Source organism: Eumetopias jubatus, unplaced genomic scaffold (genome assembly GCF_037043125.1).
Source record: "Eumetopias jubatus isolate StellerSeaLion01/CBP00866 unplaced genomic scaffold, mEumJub1_p1.0 scaffold_9, whole genome shotgun sequence".
NCBI lineage: Eukaryota > Metazoa > Chordata > Mammalia > Carnivora > Otariidae > Eumetopias > Eumetopias jubatus.
The window spans coordinates 95,200,164-95,213,447 of NW_028274815.1; the positions used below are offsets into that span (position 1 = coordinate 95,200,164).

Below are 13,284 nucleotides of genomic sequence, written 5' to 3' on the forward strand. Positions count from 1 at the left end.
CAGGAGCTACCATTAGGAAACTGAAATGAGAAAAACGTTTCCGGCCTGGCACTGGGTCTGACCGGTGATAACTAACTGTGAAGATTTACTAGGATTGCTTACAAGGATGAATGTTAGGGGGCACCTGGGTGGTGCAGTCGGCTAAACATCTGCCTTGGGCTCAGGTCATGATCCCAGGGTCCTGGGATCAAGCCCCACATCGTGTGTAGGGCTCCCTGCTCAGTGGAGAGCCTTCTCTTCCCCCTGCCTGTGCGCGCTCTCTCTCTCAAATAAAGAAATAAATAAAATCTTAAAAAAAAAAAAAAGGACAATGTCAGGTGTTTCTCAGTATCTTTATTATCAGATGGCAGTCAAGCCACTCAGTTGTAAAATGGGAGAGCGACCTGAGCCAAGTTAGGCCATTACTCCTAGCCTCAGCTTTCACATCTGTGAAAAAGGGATGGCAAATACAATGGTACGTGAAAAGCTGTCAGCGCAGCAGGGTCTGTTTCATAAGTGTACTCTCCTTCCTCCTTCCCACACATCAGGTCTTTTTCAGTGGAAAATGAGCCAGGTCATGCCCTTTTTTCCTAAACGATTTATTTGTCAGGCTCCATTTTACATAAGTATTCTGCAAGGACAAAGTAAATATATTGAATTTAGTTGTTAGACAAAAAGCATATGTATATGTATGTGTGTGTGTATTCCACTCTAGCTTGGAAGTCCATTTTGTTTTGCTCAAACTGCAGAGTTTTACGGGCAGCCCCTCTTGACACTGGCTCAGGATTCTAGAGCTAGAAACCTAGATCTGAATCCTGCTCCCATTTGGACCTCAGCAGTACCCCCTCTCCATGGCTGTTTCCACATCTGTAAGATGAGCTGATGTCAGTCATAGATAGGGAGGTTGGACAGATGCGACAGCACTGAACCATACTGTTAGTGGTAGGGGCTGTCACCCTTCTCACTCCCTCTGAGGACTCAACCTTGAGCATTTACCCTAGAACTTAACTAAAGGCTGTCCCATCAGCAGGGTCACTCCCTTTGTGCCGTGGACCTCCTGTCCTTCTCAGAGTGTATATAAATGCAGAAAATAAAAAAACATAGGATTACAAAGTAAATCAGGTATAGTGAAATACTTTTCCAAATCAATCACATATGTAGTAATATATGGCCATTGTTATGCATGCATTAAAAACTAAGCTCTAGCAGTGGGCATTGTAACTACTGTAATTTTGAAGCAGTGATGAGCAAAACCAATATTCTGAGACATTGGCAGCACCATGATGTGATATAAAAATGTCTGTAATTTCCACTGGTGACAAAGTCACAGGTAGTACCACTGTGGTTCATTGTCCATATTCATAATGCAAAGAATTGCTTAATTTCAGTTAAGGAAAGTGAAAATAAGGATGCAGTCTGTACCATAGAAATCCAAGGTCTCCTTGAATTCTGATCATCACCTGAAAGAGACCCCTGGGATCTGTCCATAGACCTAGATTAAGAACACCCTCCTTTGAGGATTCACAAGAACAATGGAAGCAGACTCCTCCTCACCCTGGCCTCATTTGGATGCTCTGAACTGGGGCAAAAAGCCAGAGTCAGTCACTGCCATGTTCCTTCAGCCAGCCAGCCACCTAAGGTACTGTGGCTGTAGGTTGCAGGCCTGGGACAAAACCTACAGACCAAGACAGACCACAATGCCTGCCCTTCTGGAGCTTCCATTCTAGTGGGGGGAGGCATATAGCAAGCAGAACAAATCATGAAGATGCAGAGCACATTAACGTGTGAGGAGTGTGGAGGAGAGGGAAGGGATTGGATCAGGGTGCCTCCCAAGAAAGTGAGGAGGGTTCTGGGGAAAACATTCCAAGCAGAAGACACAGAGAGGTCAGAGGTGATTGATGGCAAGGGCCCAGTAGGGCCTCACCAACTGCCATAAGGACTTAGCTTTTTCTGTGAGATGGGGCCATTGGAGGGACACCATCCCATCATGACCCCTGCTGCTGGGTACAGAGAGGCTAGCAGAGCAAAGAGGGGGCTACAGCCATAATCCAGGGACAAAGAGACAATGACTTGGCTCAGGGGTGGCATGCAGTGGTGACAAGTGGCCAGGTTCTAGACAGATTGGGATTTGCTACCAGATGGGATGTGGCGTGTGAGAGGGAATGGAGTCATGGGTGTCCTAAGTCACCAGGTGTTTGGGACATTCAGGGCTGTTGGTGCTCGCTAGTCTGACTTAATTTCCCCATTTGCAGAGGGTAAGCATCTATTTAATAACAATAACTGGCATTTATCTAACGTTACACTGTACAAATTATATATTACACGTAAATTAACAACTGGATTCTATAATATGCCCACTTTATGGAGGCAACTGGGGTTTCAGGGAGGGTGGAGACCTTGCCAAAGTCCTGCAGGCAGCATTCAGAACCCTGAGCCTCCCATAAGCTGCCCAGGACCTCTCTAGCCTGTGGCAGGGCGCTGCCTGGCTCCTCGCTCCTGCACAGACTTGCAGGCTGGGTCTGGCACGGCTGTCAAGACATGGGTGGGTAACTGCTCCCACCCTTCCAGGGGTCTGGGGCACAGACTCACCTCCTTCCCTTGACCTGACAACCCTAACAAGGCCAGGGCTTTAATCCTTCTACTTGGATGACTCTCCTACCTCCAGTTTTATAATGGCAGAGTCAACAGGGTCAATGGGTTGTAGTCTTTGCAGGCCGTCCCCGTGTTTGCCTCCTTGGGGAGATCGGCCATGCCCTCGGCCGCCATGCTATTCTGTCTGTACCTCTGTGCCCTGGGCAGGGATGCTTTTCCCCATGACTCCTTTATTGTTGCAACACTTGAGTATACCTTCTCTGTCAGCCACCAGTTCATTTTGCCTTCATGTTAGGAACAGTGTTGGAAGAGGGAATAGGTAAATATCACCTCGGGGCTAGGAAAGATCTATCTTATTAAGTCGTTTGGCATAGTCGGGTGGTATTTACAAACAGACTGAGATCTCTTCAGAAAATTCATGCAAACCCACCCATGAAGGTCTGGAATCGGTTCAGTAGGACATGGAGGCATTGGGGATTTTAGTAGCCCTGAGGTGACTTTGTGGGGTGGTTTCAAGTGTTCAGAAAGCCCTGCATGCTGGAGGCCATCCAGCTCCCTGGCGAGCCCATGACGTGTGGCCTGAGAGGGAAGAAGTACCCACAAGCGGGGCTGTGGCCCAGGCCGACTCGAGGAACTTATGCGGCCTGTGGGCCTTCCAGAGTGATCAGTGACCACATGAAATTTCCACTTTTGTAGGTCAAGAACCAGCAATTTTGTATGATTCAGCCTAATACATAAATCACCCCATTTTCAGACTTCAGCAGCTACAATACAGTATTTCTGGGGCTGTTCACTTACACAGAATTCAGAGCAAGACATCTCCAAAAACTTATACTAATCCTGCCCACAGACTTCAGCTTGATTCTTGTCTGTGTGAGTTCAATCCAAAGCGGTCCCAGGAAAGAGAATGCCATGCAGCCCCTGCCCACTGAGAGGACTGGAGACTCGTCCTTAGCTTCAGGGTCCCTTGTTCCCCTGAGCAAGAGAACAGAGCCACAGAATTTCACCGCACTGGGGCTCTGACAGCCCCTCAACAGCTCCACCATCAGCCCATTTCCTTCTGTGCTAAAAACAGTGCCATGACACATCTTTTCTCCCGCGGAGTTCTGCCTCCCTCTCTGCCTTGGCAAAGGAGAGCATGCTTGGCCCTCTGCCTCAACGGCCTCTAGAGCAGGTGACCCCAATTCCCTACTCTCCCTCAGATATCATTTAGTGAGCTTACATTTGATTAAAAAGTTTATGCATGCGTGGAGCACTGGGTGTTATGCACAATGAATCATGGAACACTACATCAAAAACTAATGATGTAATGTATGGTGATTAACATAACAATAAAAAATTTTAAAAAAGAAAAAAAAAAGAACAAAGGGTTCTCCAGTTGAAAAAAAAAAAAGCACCTCATAATCAGATTGCTGAAAATAAACCATTTTATATTAAAAAAAAGTTTATGCATTACCGTCCCTTCCCTTTGGTTCTGCATTAGCTGCACTGGTGTATATTTTCCTCCCTGAAAGATGGAGCCATTGAAAGCAAGGGCTGTTGTCCAGCCCCCTTTGTCATCCCTCCCAGTGGTGCCTGCTCAGGCATGGCTGAACACCTGACACTTGGAGGCTTACCTCTGCCTCTCCGTCTTGGAACTCAGTTTCGTATTTTTGCACATCTCATCTCTCCCTCCACCCTCTCCCAGGGCTATCTCCTGCATCCAGGGCTGAGCTGAGCGCCCCAGATGCAGCCTCCAACAGCAGTAAGAGCATCTGTCATCAATGCACAGCACCCTGGCATCAGCACTCAGGCTGCTTTGCAGGAGCCTCTTGCAAAGAAATGGGGCCACAGCGTCCAGTGCTCCCGGGTATCGGGTGGGTCCCCTTGCACCTCAAGTGTTGGGACAGGTGGAATTCTGGAAGTGTAGATGAAGAACAGATGCCACCTCAGAGCCATCTCTCTGTTTTATCTAATTTCTGGACACAGGATAAGAACAGCAGAAGAATAACTTGTGGAATTATTTCTTGTGAGTTCACTTGGAATGGCTCTCCCTAGGAGGAATGTAAATATAGTACTCTCACCTCATAAGATGGTATAAGATAAAAGATGACACGCTGCTTCAAAACGAGTGCACCCCATCAAGGAGATGGCCTTCCCCTGCCTCGTCCTCACTTCAGAGCATTGAGCCTAAAACACCTCTGTGTCTTGTGTGGGGATGTCTGCGACTCGCTCTCCGCAACTTCGGGTACAGCTGAAACAGCCCCGCAGAGCTCAGAGGGGCTGAAAGCATCTCCACTTGTGTGTATATGCTTTTACTCTTGCCCATCTACTCTGGCTTTGAACTTTTTCATTTAAAAGCCGGGCCTTGTTGCTGACCATGCAAACCCTCAGTGAGAGGAGCTGCCGGCCCTTCTCATGAGTCCTCAATGAGAGGCCTGTGTACAGGGATAGGAGGGACTTTTGTCGCTGTTTTGGCACTTACCTGTTAGACTTTGACATAGAGGTCCCAGTCCTCTTTTTTTAAGAACACTGTCTTTGTTCTCAAGCAAACATCCAGACCCTGTAACTTCTCAGGTGACCTCGTCTCTGTAGTCCTTTGAGTGCATGATGCCAACTAGATTTACGTGAGAATACATTAATTAGTAATTAGTAAGAGCTTGCTTTAAATGGGCTGAGGGCGTTTGTCCATGAATATTTACAGTTGCCAGACCTCATGTCAGAAATAGTTCGGCCCTGTAAGATAGGTCAAACTGCAGGTGGTGCAGCTTGTCCAGAAATGTATGACGTGTTAAAATTGAATTTGTACTTATTGCTTATATCAAAGGGCTTATTCCTGATTTCACAGACTAACAGCCTCTGGAGGTGGTCTCCCGTGCCCAGCCCCATCTTCTCCCAGCCCCCCAACCCCGCACCCTCCAGCTGGGTTTAGGTGTCTCTCCTCGTTCCTTCCACCTGTTTCAAATTTTTCTCTGGAAAGAATGCAGGCTCGTTCTCCCTTGCTTTATGCGCTCTCACTCTCTTTCTCTCCCCTTCCTCTGGCTCAGGACACATTATTAGGTTGAACCTGAAGTTGCCAATGTTGGCCTAATCTTTAACTTCTCAGAGCCTTGCTTTCTTCAGCTTTAAAATGAAAATAGCCAATACCGTCTCCATAGAATTTCCTGAGAATTTTTCCAAATAATCTTGGCACAAGATTGGCACAGAATAGGAGTAATAATTATGTTTGTGAATGGACAGGTAGATGGATAGACGGATGGACGGGCGGATGGATGGATGGATGGATAGGAATGTCTTTCTTCTTGGCATGAAGTGAAAATGGCCAAATGTATTGTCACTAAATGTGCATGGTGTTTTCTTAAAATACCGGCTCTTTAGCACTAGCAGAATTCACTTAGCAGATGCTGGGGGCACAGCAGCAAGCCAGATGTGGGTCACCAGGCAGCTGGAGCAGAGGTCGTGGCCATGGCCTGCCGGAGAAGCCCTGGCAGAGAGCAGCTGCTTTGCATATGGCAACTCCAGGATGGGCAATTTGTGGAATTCGTGCATTTAACAATGATAATGATCCTCCCTGGCAGAAGCAGGAGGCCAGCTAACAACCACAACAACAAAACACAAAACAAAACACCCAGGGACAAGGCTATTTGGAGAGAGATCAGAGTTTGTTCTTTCAAAATAAACCATTCTCAGTAAATAAAGAATTCTTTGGTTTACCATGTACATGTAACGTGGCAGAGTCGATTTTCACCATGGTGAATTAATCTGCTGTTTCATCTCCTTTAAATCATTAACTCTACATAACTGTTTTCTAATGATATGCAGTGGCCTTTATTTTTAATTCTCTCCTAACCAAGGGAATTTTATAGCATTACTGAGTGATAAAAAGTTCAAGTAGGTGCCTTTAATGTGTCCTTCAAAAAGTTCAAAGGTAAAAGCCCTTTAGGTGGCTGATTGCTTACCTTTAATAATAAGATTAGCATTGTCACAAAACTCGTGGGGAACCACTGCTCGGTAACTTTTGACCTCCCCCCAGTTTTTGTCCCATGGTATCTCCTGGCTTGTAACACCAGGCAGCTAATGATAATCACCCACGGAGGGCCCTGGCACTCACTCACGGATAGATTCAATAAGATGGTCACATTCTGGAGTGGCTGGCTGGCTCAGTCATTAAGCGTCTGCCTTCAGCTCAGGTCATGATCCCAGGGTCCTGGGATCGAGCCCCTCATCGGGCTCCCTGCTTGGTGGGAAGCCTGCTTATCCCTCTCCCACTCCCCCTGCTTGTGTTCCCTCTCTTGCTGTGTCTCTCTCTGTCAAATAAATAAATAAAATCTTAAAAAAAAAAAAAGTCACATTCTTGGACCGTCCCTGTAGAAAATGATGTAGGCATCTCCTTCTGTAGTGGTCAGATCATCAAGGGGGGAAAATGGCTTGCTCTCATGGTGGCTTCTGACAGTGACCAGTGATCCTGGCCCTTGTGCCACAAGGGCTCCTTTCTCCCGGCCCTTAGAATTCCTCTCACCAAGTGCTTTTTCCAAAAGATATATGATTTCAGTGACCTACGTATCATCTGTTACTGGTCACAAGTTAAACCATTTATCTCTCTCACTAAATCTGTACAAGCAACGTTAGTAGATTCTCTGCATTAAAGATAGCCTCCGCTGGAGCTGCACATTCCAGGAACTTCGGCTGCACCCAGAAGGGCATGTGTGCTCTGTAGGTGGCATTATGACCTGGCGACACACTCCTTTTGAGAATCGCAGAAACAAAGATGCTTAAAATTGTTTTGCATGTTTCCATCCCCCATCTCAAGAATATTTTTGGAGGAATCTATTGCCAGTTTGCAAAAATTCTTGCGAATTCAATAAAACACTTAAAAATTATAAAATGTGGTGCATGATTAAGTTTTCTCTGCACCATTCATTAGACCTGTCTGCTCTTTGGTTGTTTTTGTTTTTGTTTTTTTAAGACTTATTTATTTTAGAAAGAGAGAGAGCTCAAGCAGAGGGAAGAGCAGAAGGAAAGAGAGAGAGAGAGAGAGAGAGAAATAGACACCCCACTGAGCTCTGAGCCTCTCACAACCTTGAGATCATGACCTGAGCCGAAATCAAGAGTCAGACGCTTAACCGACTGAGCCACCCAGGCCCCCCAAACATTTTATTTTATTTTTTTAAGTAGGCACCACGCCCAGCATGGGGCTTGAACTCATGACCTTGAGATCAAGAGTCAGAATCTCTACCGACTGAGCCAGCCAGGTACCCCTCAAGACCTGTCTGCTCTTTGAATGTCCTCTACCCTGTCTGGTTTCTCACCCTGTGCCATGCTGTTTTTCTCACCCAGAGGCATCCCCAGGGCTGTGTCAGGGGCTTTCTGTGCCAGACCCCCATGCTGTGTCATCTCTCCTTTCCCTCAGCCTTTGTGCCTGGCTGCCAGACCCACCTCCCCGCCTCATCAGTCAAGCTTCCCTCTTTGGGGGCCACCACCCCTCCTGCCAGTTACATCTAGACTTCTCTCAGTCCTATTTCTAAGAAGCCCTGTTTTCCGTACGTCTATAGACTGTCGTCTTGGGAACTGCCCCCGCTGCTCCTCACCATCTCCTCCTCCATCATGCTTCCCCTGCCTATACAGACTCTACCCAAGTCTCAGAGCCATGCTGCAGGGAGGACGCACCCCACAAAGCATCCCAACCATTACAAAGGGCCCGGCCTGGTCCCTGCACTCAATACCTGGAGCATTTATAGGCACTACCTAGAAGCCCTGGGAAGCGTGTCCTGCAGGTCAGTCGTGCTGCACCAGTGGTAAGCTGGGGAGAAGACAGGGACCATGAGGTAGACGTCTTTTATGGTCTCCATGAACTCAAAAAATAATTACTCCTGACTGAGGAAGTGTAGACTTTTTTTTTTTTTTTTTTAACATTATCTCATTCATGCACTCTCCTTGACCCTCAGAGGCCAAGTCGAATACATACCGGGACAGGGGATCCCCAGGGTGTGCTTACGTGATGTCCCATGAAAGCGGTGGGACCCCATCTGATGATCAGCGTGTGGGTATGGGGAAGCCTGGAAGGCAAGAGCAGTACAGAAAGTACCAAGGGAATTTCTAAAGTGACATTTCTAAGGAATAGTCAGAAACATCAGTTCACAAGTGAATCACCCAGGTACTTGATGAGATTCAGAATCCACCGTAGGCGGCCCTCGAGTTTCCATGATTTAAAACCATGACTGTCCTCATCCCTGGTCTTCCTGTTTCAGTTTTTAGTTGAGAAGAACATTTCCCCTGAGATGTTTCTCCATTGTTGGAGGAAGCAGTTTCAGGCCATGGGACAAGGAGATGCCTTAGCCTTCATCAAGGCCCATGATTCTGGGCCAGATGTCTGGCCACCATGGAGGCTGCCGACCATTCCTCAGCCCCAGTGCCATCCTGCCTTCCCTCCTCTGCTCTGTGATGCCAGGGCTCCCCACCCCACAGTTATCCCTTTCCAACTGCCCTTCAGTTCCACCAACGGGTGCTGCTGTGGTCATGAACAGCACTCGACCTGGCCCCTGGACTCCGCACCCATATGGCATCATTCCCCCTCCCTGGAACATGGCCCTACAGGTAAGCCCTGAACCCCCTTTCCCAGATGAAGAACTGGGGTTCTGAGAGGCAAGCTACTTGCCTAGGGCCATGTGGCCTGAACACAGGGTTGGCTTAGACCATGCTATCTTCCACAACACATGTGTCTCTAGTCCCTCTTTTGCTCAGAGTCATTGCAAAGACGAGTGTACCCTCTTCAGTGATTTTTAATGACACCGAGTAGCACATAATTAAAAAATAAGGATTTGCCAGAAGCTTTATTACCTTTGAAAGATAACAGTTGAAGAATAATCCCTTCTTATTGCCTCTCAGGGTTTGGATTGTGAAGCAAAAGCCAAATGGATCTTGCAGTGAAAAGCTGCATTGTTCTCCGGTGTTGAAGCATGTTGCAACTTCAAAGTACATATTTGATGAAGCTACATTATTTTCTCATTGAAAATGTCCATTTGAACTAATTAATTAATAAAACTTTAGAATTATATACTGATTGTCCTAAGGAAGTGACCAGAAATAAGCAGAGTAAGATCAGTTTTGCTTTAAATGGACTCATTTAAATTTCCCAGTCCCTCCCTGATGCATAAATGAAAGAATTAAATTAATACAGTTTATTACTCTAAATTCTGGCCTCTTACACCAGTAATACAGATAATAATTCAGCTTGGTAGTCACCATTTATTTCAGTTGAGCTATAAAAATTGCCAATTTATTGTGTACTATTATTCTTGGTTCTGGAGGGAGAGGGAAGGATCTAATTTCTCTATTTTCACCTTCCCTGTCAGCAAATAACAGTATCTGTGAATTAACTTTGCATGACTAGTGCAAATTCTTAACTAAAATAATATTCCAATTAAACTGAGACAGTATAAGAGAGTAGAAGGGGCCAGGATTTGAAACAAATCAGCCTGGGCTTGAGTTCAAGCCCTGCTCAGTACTAGCTGGGTAGTCTCAGAAGGATCATTTCTGCTCCCTGTAACTGCTTCATCATCTATGGTTTGAGATTTCCAAGAAGACCCCATGGGTTCATGGCTACAAAAGGGAATTTCTAAAGTGACAGTCACATCTAGACTTCTCTGAGTCCTATTTCTAATAAGCCCTGTTTTTAAGAGCAGTGTGCCAACACCAGGCAAGTTGTTCTTGTTTATTTCATAAGGATTGTCTTTTATTCTAAGTGAGGTTTGCCCCACTAGAACTCAGGCTAATTACAATGTAAACTCAGAGCCATAATGTGTTTTAGAATCCCCCACAAAATACTATATACTGTGATGGTTGGGTGTTATATATATTATAGAAGCCAAGACTTTGAAGAGAACTGAGGAACAAGGAAGTTTTGTTTTGTTTTTGTTTTTTTTTACATCTGAAGGAAGAACAATGGATTTATCATAGGGAGCATGAAGTAAATATCAGCTAGATGGATGGATGGATGGATGTTTGGAAGAGTGGGCGGATGAAAGGAAGGAATGAATGTTAGAAGGGTGGGTAAATGGATGGATGGTTGGAAGAGCGGACAGATGGATGGATGGATGGATGGATGGATGGATGGATGGATGGATGGGTGAGTGGCAGGCATAATAATTCAAAGTAATAAGGAATTGAGGGAAGAGGAACCTGGGCTTTCTGGTATGGATATTCTACTTCATGGGGATCATATCTGCCTTCCTGGTCTGGGGACATGTGATTCAATTCTACTTCACATTTGAATTGTGAAGAACATCTCCAGCTCTCTTTAAATAAAATACAAAGTGGCTCCAAAGGACATTTTCCTCATCTGGACCATGTCTCATGCCATTAATAATATAAAGCTGGTGATTTAATGGAGCTGCTTTTGATCTATCAAGAAAAGACACACCTAATTCAATTTAGTTATTTTTCCAAGAGTAAGTGTCTTAATTTGCAGGAGAATGATTTGATTATAATTTTAAGTAATACTGCAGTTATATTTTTAGTCATGAAGATGATATTGAGTGACTTTATGAGATCTGAATGTGGAAAGTCCCAGAGAATTGTGTGAGTTGGGAATTTGATACTTAACAGCATTCAGGGCTATTTCTGTTTGTAATGTGACAAATATATTTTAGTCAGAATGAACAGGATTTCTGATAGGGAATTTTGAATATAAAATATAAAGGCAGGCAGTTTTCGTTTAAAGTGTGGAGTAGAATAATCACAGAATATGACATATAAAATCAAGATGTAGACATCCATCATTTTTTATCTGTATGTTTTCTTTTTTAAAGCATGTGTTACTATGAGAGAATTTCTGATTCTGATCTTTGTTCCCACTAGGTCAGCCTTGTTTCTTTATTTCCTTCTGCATTACTCTGAAAAATGGAGAATTTCTAGATACTCAGAGGTACCTACTGAATTGTAGTATAGATGTTGAATCTGTTATCCAAATGTCACACTCAACTGGGATTGAATATTCACTCTGCACCTGATGACATATATTCTCCAAGTACACAAGAAAACACACACACAAAATCTTCCCTCCCACAGTTTACCCTGAGCCAGATTTAGCCGTAGCTCATGGAGAAAATTGCTTTCCTGTAACTGACAACCTGTGGGGTCGTTGGCATGACACTATCCAGTGTCAGGTGAAAGACATGGAAAATACCACAGCAGGTGAATGGGAATATCAGCAGAAGCACAAAGAATGCAGTGGTCACCCCACACTGTCCACCATCAGATACAAGGTGCCAGGCCCTGGGGGGATGAGGACACCAGCATGTGGGTGAGCCTGCCAGGGGTGGGAGGTAGTTTTAATTAAGGAATGAGCGACAGACAGAAGGAGGCATCTGCATCGCCAAGTGTGAGGATGTCCTGACCTGGGGTGCCCGTGCTGCGGAAGTCCCACCCCGCAGACAGAGGATTCGAACACCAGCGGGGTTTAAGTGAAAAAGTCACCCTGTCCCTGCCCTAACCCACAGGCGTTTCTCTCACTGACATGTTATAGCTGGAAATATTTACTTGAGACCTAAGCATTGAGATTTATTTAATTGGCAGGAGGAAAAATCTTCCAAGTTTTCTTTCTCCTGACATTGTTGGAGAATAGTGTCTGAATTGGAGGGGGCAGGAAAAAAGCTTCCATTTCTTCCTTCAGGCTTCCATAAAAATACCAGGAAGGGGATGGTGCTGGGCCTTCTGTTAGTTGTGGCTACCCCAGGCTTTTCTCTTCAAGGGAGAATTCTGACCTCAAGAGGCAGGGCCATGGCTGAGAGTGGGGGCTCCAAAGTCAGGCTGCTGGGGTTTGAGTCCAGGCCCTGGCATTTACCATCTGAGGGGCCCAGAGCATATTTTGCTCTCTGCACTTCGGCTTCCTTCCCTAATGAAAAGAGTAATAAAAAAACCATACAGGTGGTTGCAAGAATGGGATGGGATTCAACCTATAAAACACCCAGCACAGTGCTCGGCCTGCAGAAGGCACACGATCATTTTAGTTGGCATCACCTTAGCAGAGGTGCCTTGGGCCTGGGGCTAACTTACACTCAGGATGCAGTTTGATTCATATGCCACAGACAAACGCCTCACCCAGAGGGCTGTCAGGACCAAGAGTGCTTTTGTAAAAGGGCATCCTGTGCACGGCATGTTGCCGATTGTGTCTGAGGCCATGCAGCCACCGTGCCTGAATGTCACACCTTACTTTTCCCTGAGATCTCTGCCAGTTTCCTTGTGGGCAGTTTCCCTTTCTCCTCAGGAAGTAGGAGTAGCACAGGAATGCACAGCAACCACCTTGCAGGCTCCGGGGCCCAGTGGAAACAGGTGGTCTGTCTACACTACTTTCTTCTACACCCATGCAAAGACATCCCCTGGTCCATGCAAAGCAGCTAGATCTGCATCCGGACAAACAATTTTTAACAGATATGAAATCAGAGTCGTTCCATCAGCCCCTGGGAATTTCTGTGACCAACCTTGAAAGCAAAACAAAAATTTCCCACTACTTTATTTAACTTCCATATACGTTTATGGCTTTTACCTAACACTGACCCCGTTGCTGGAACAGATGTAAGAGGAGTAAAAGGTGCTTTTGGCCGTCCAGCTACACAAAACCCCTTCCGCTTTCATGGAACTAGCATTCTCTGTGCTCATCTGACCACTTGGGGTTTGCACGGGGCCCATGTCTGTTGATGGGCCTGGCCATACCTAGGGTTAGGGCGGTTCTGCGGT

The 13,284-nt window shown here is 45.8% G+C and overlaps 1 protein-coding gene across 1 annotated transcript in view; it reads left to right on the forward strand.

Annotated features, from left to right (window-relative positions):
- Positions 1 to 13,284, forward strand: part of RALGAPA2 (Ral GTPase activating protein catalytic subunit alpha 2) — a 341,643-nt gene that overhangs the window by 293,197 nt on the left and 35,162 nt on the right. The gene's annotated exons all lie outside the window — the stretch shown is intronic.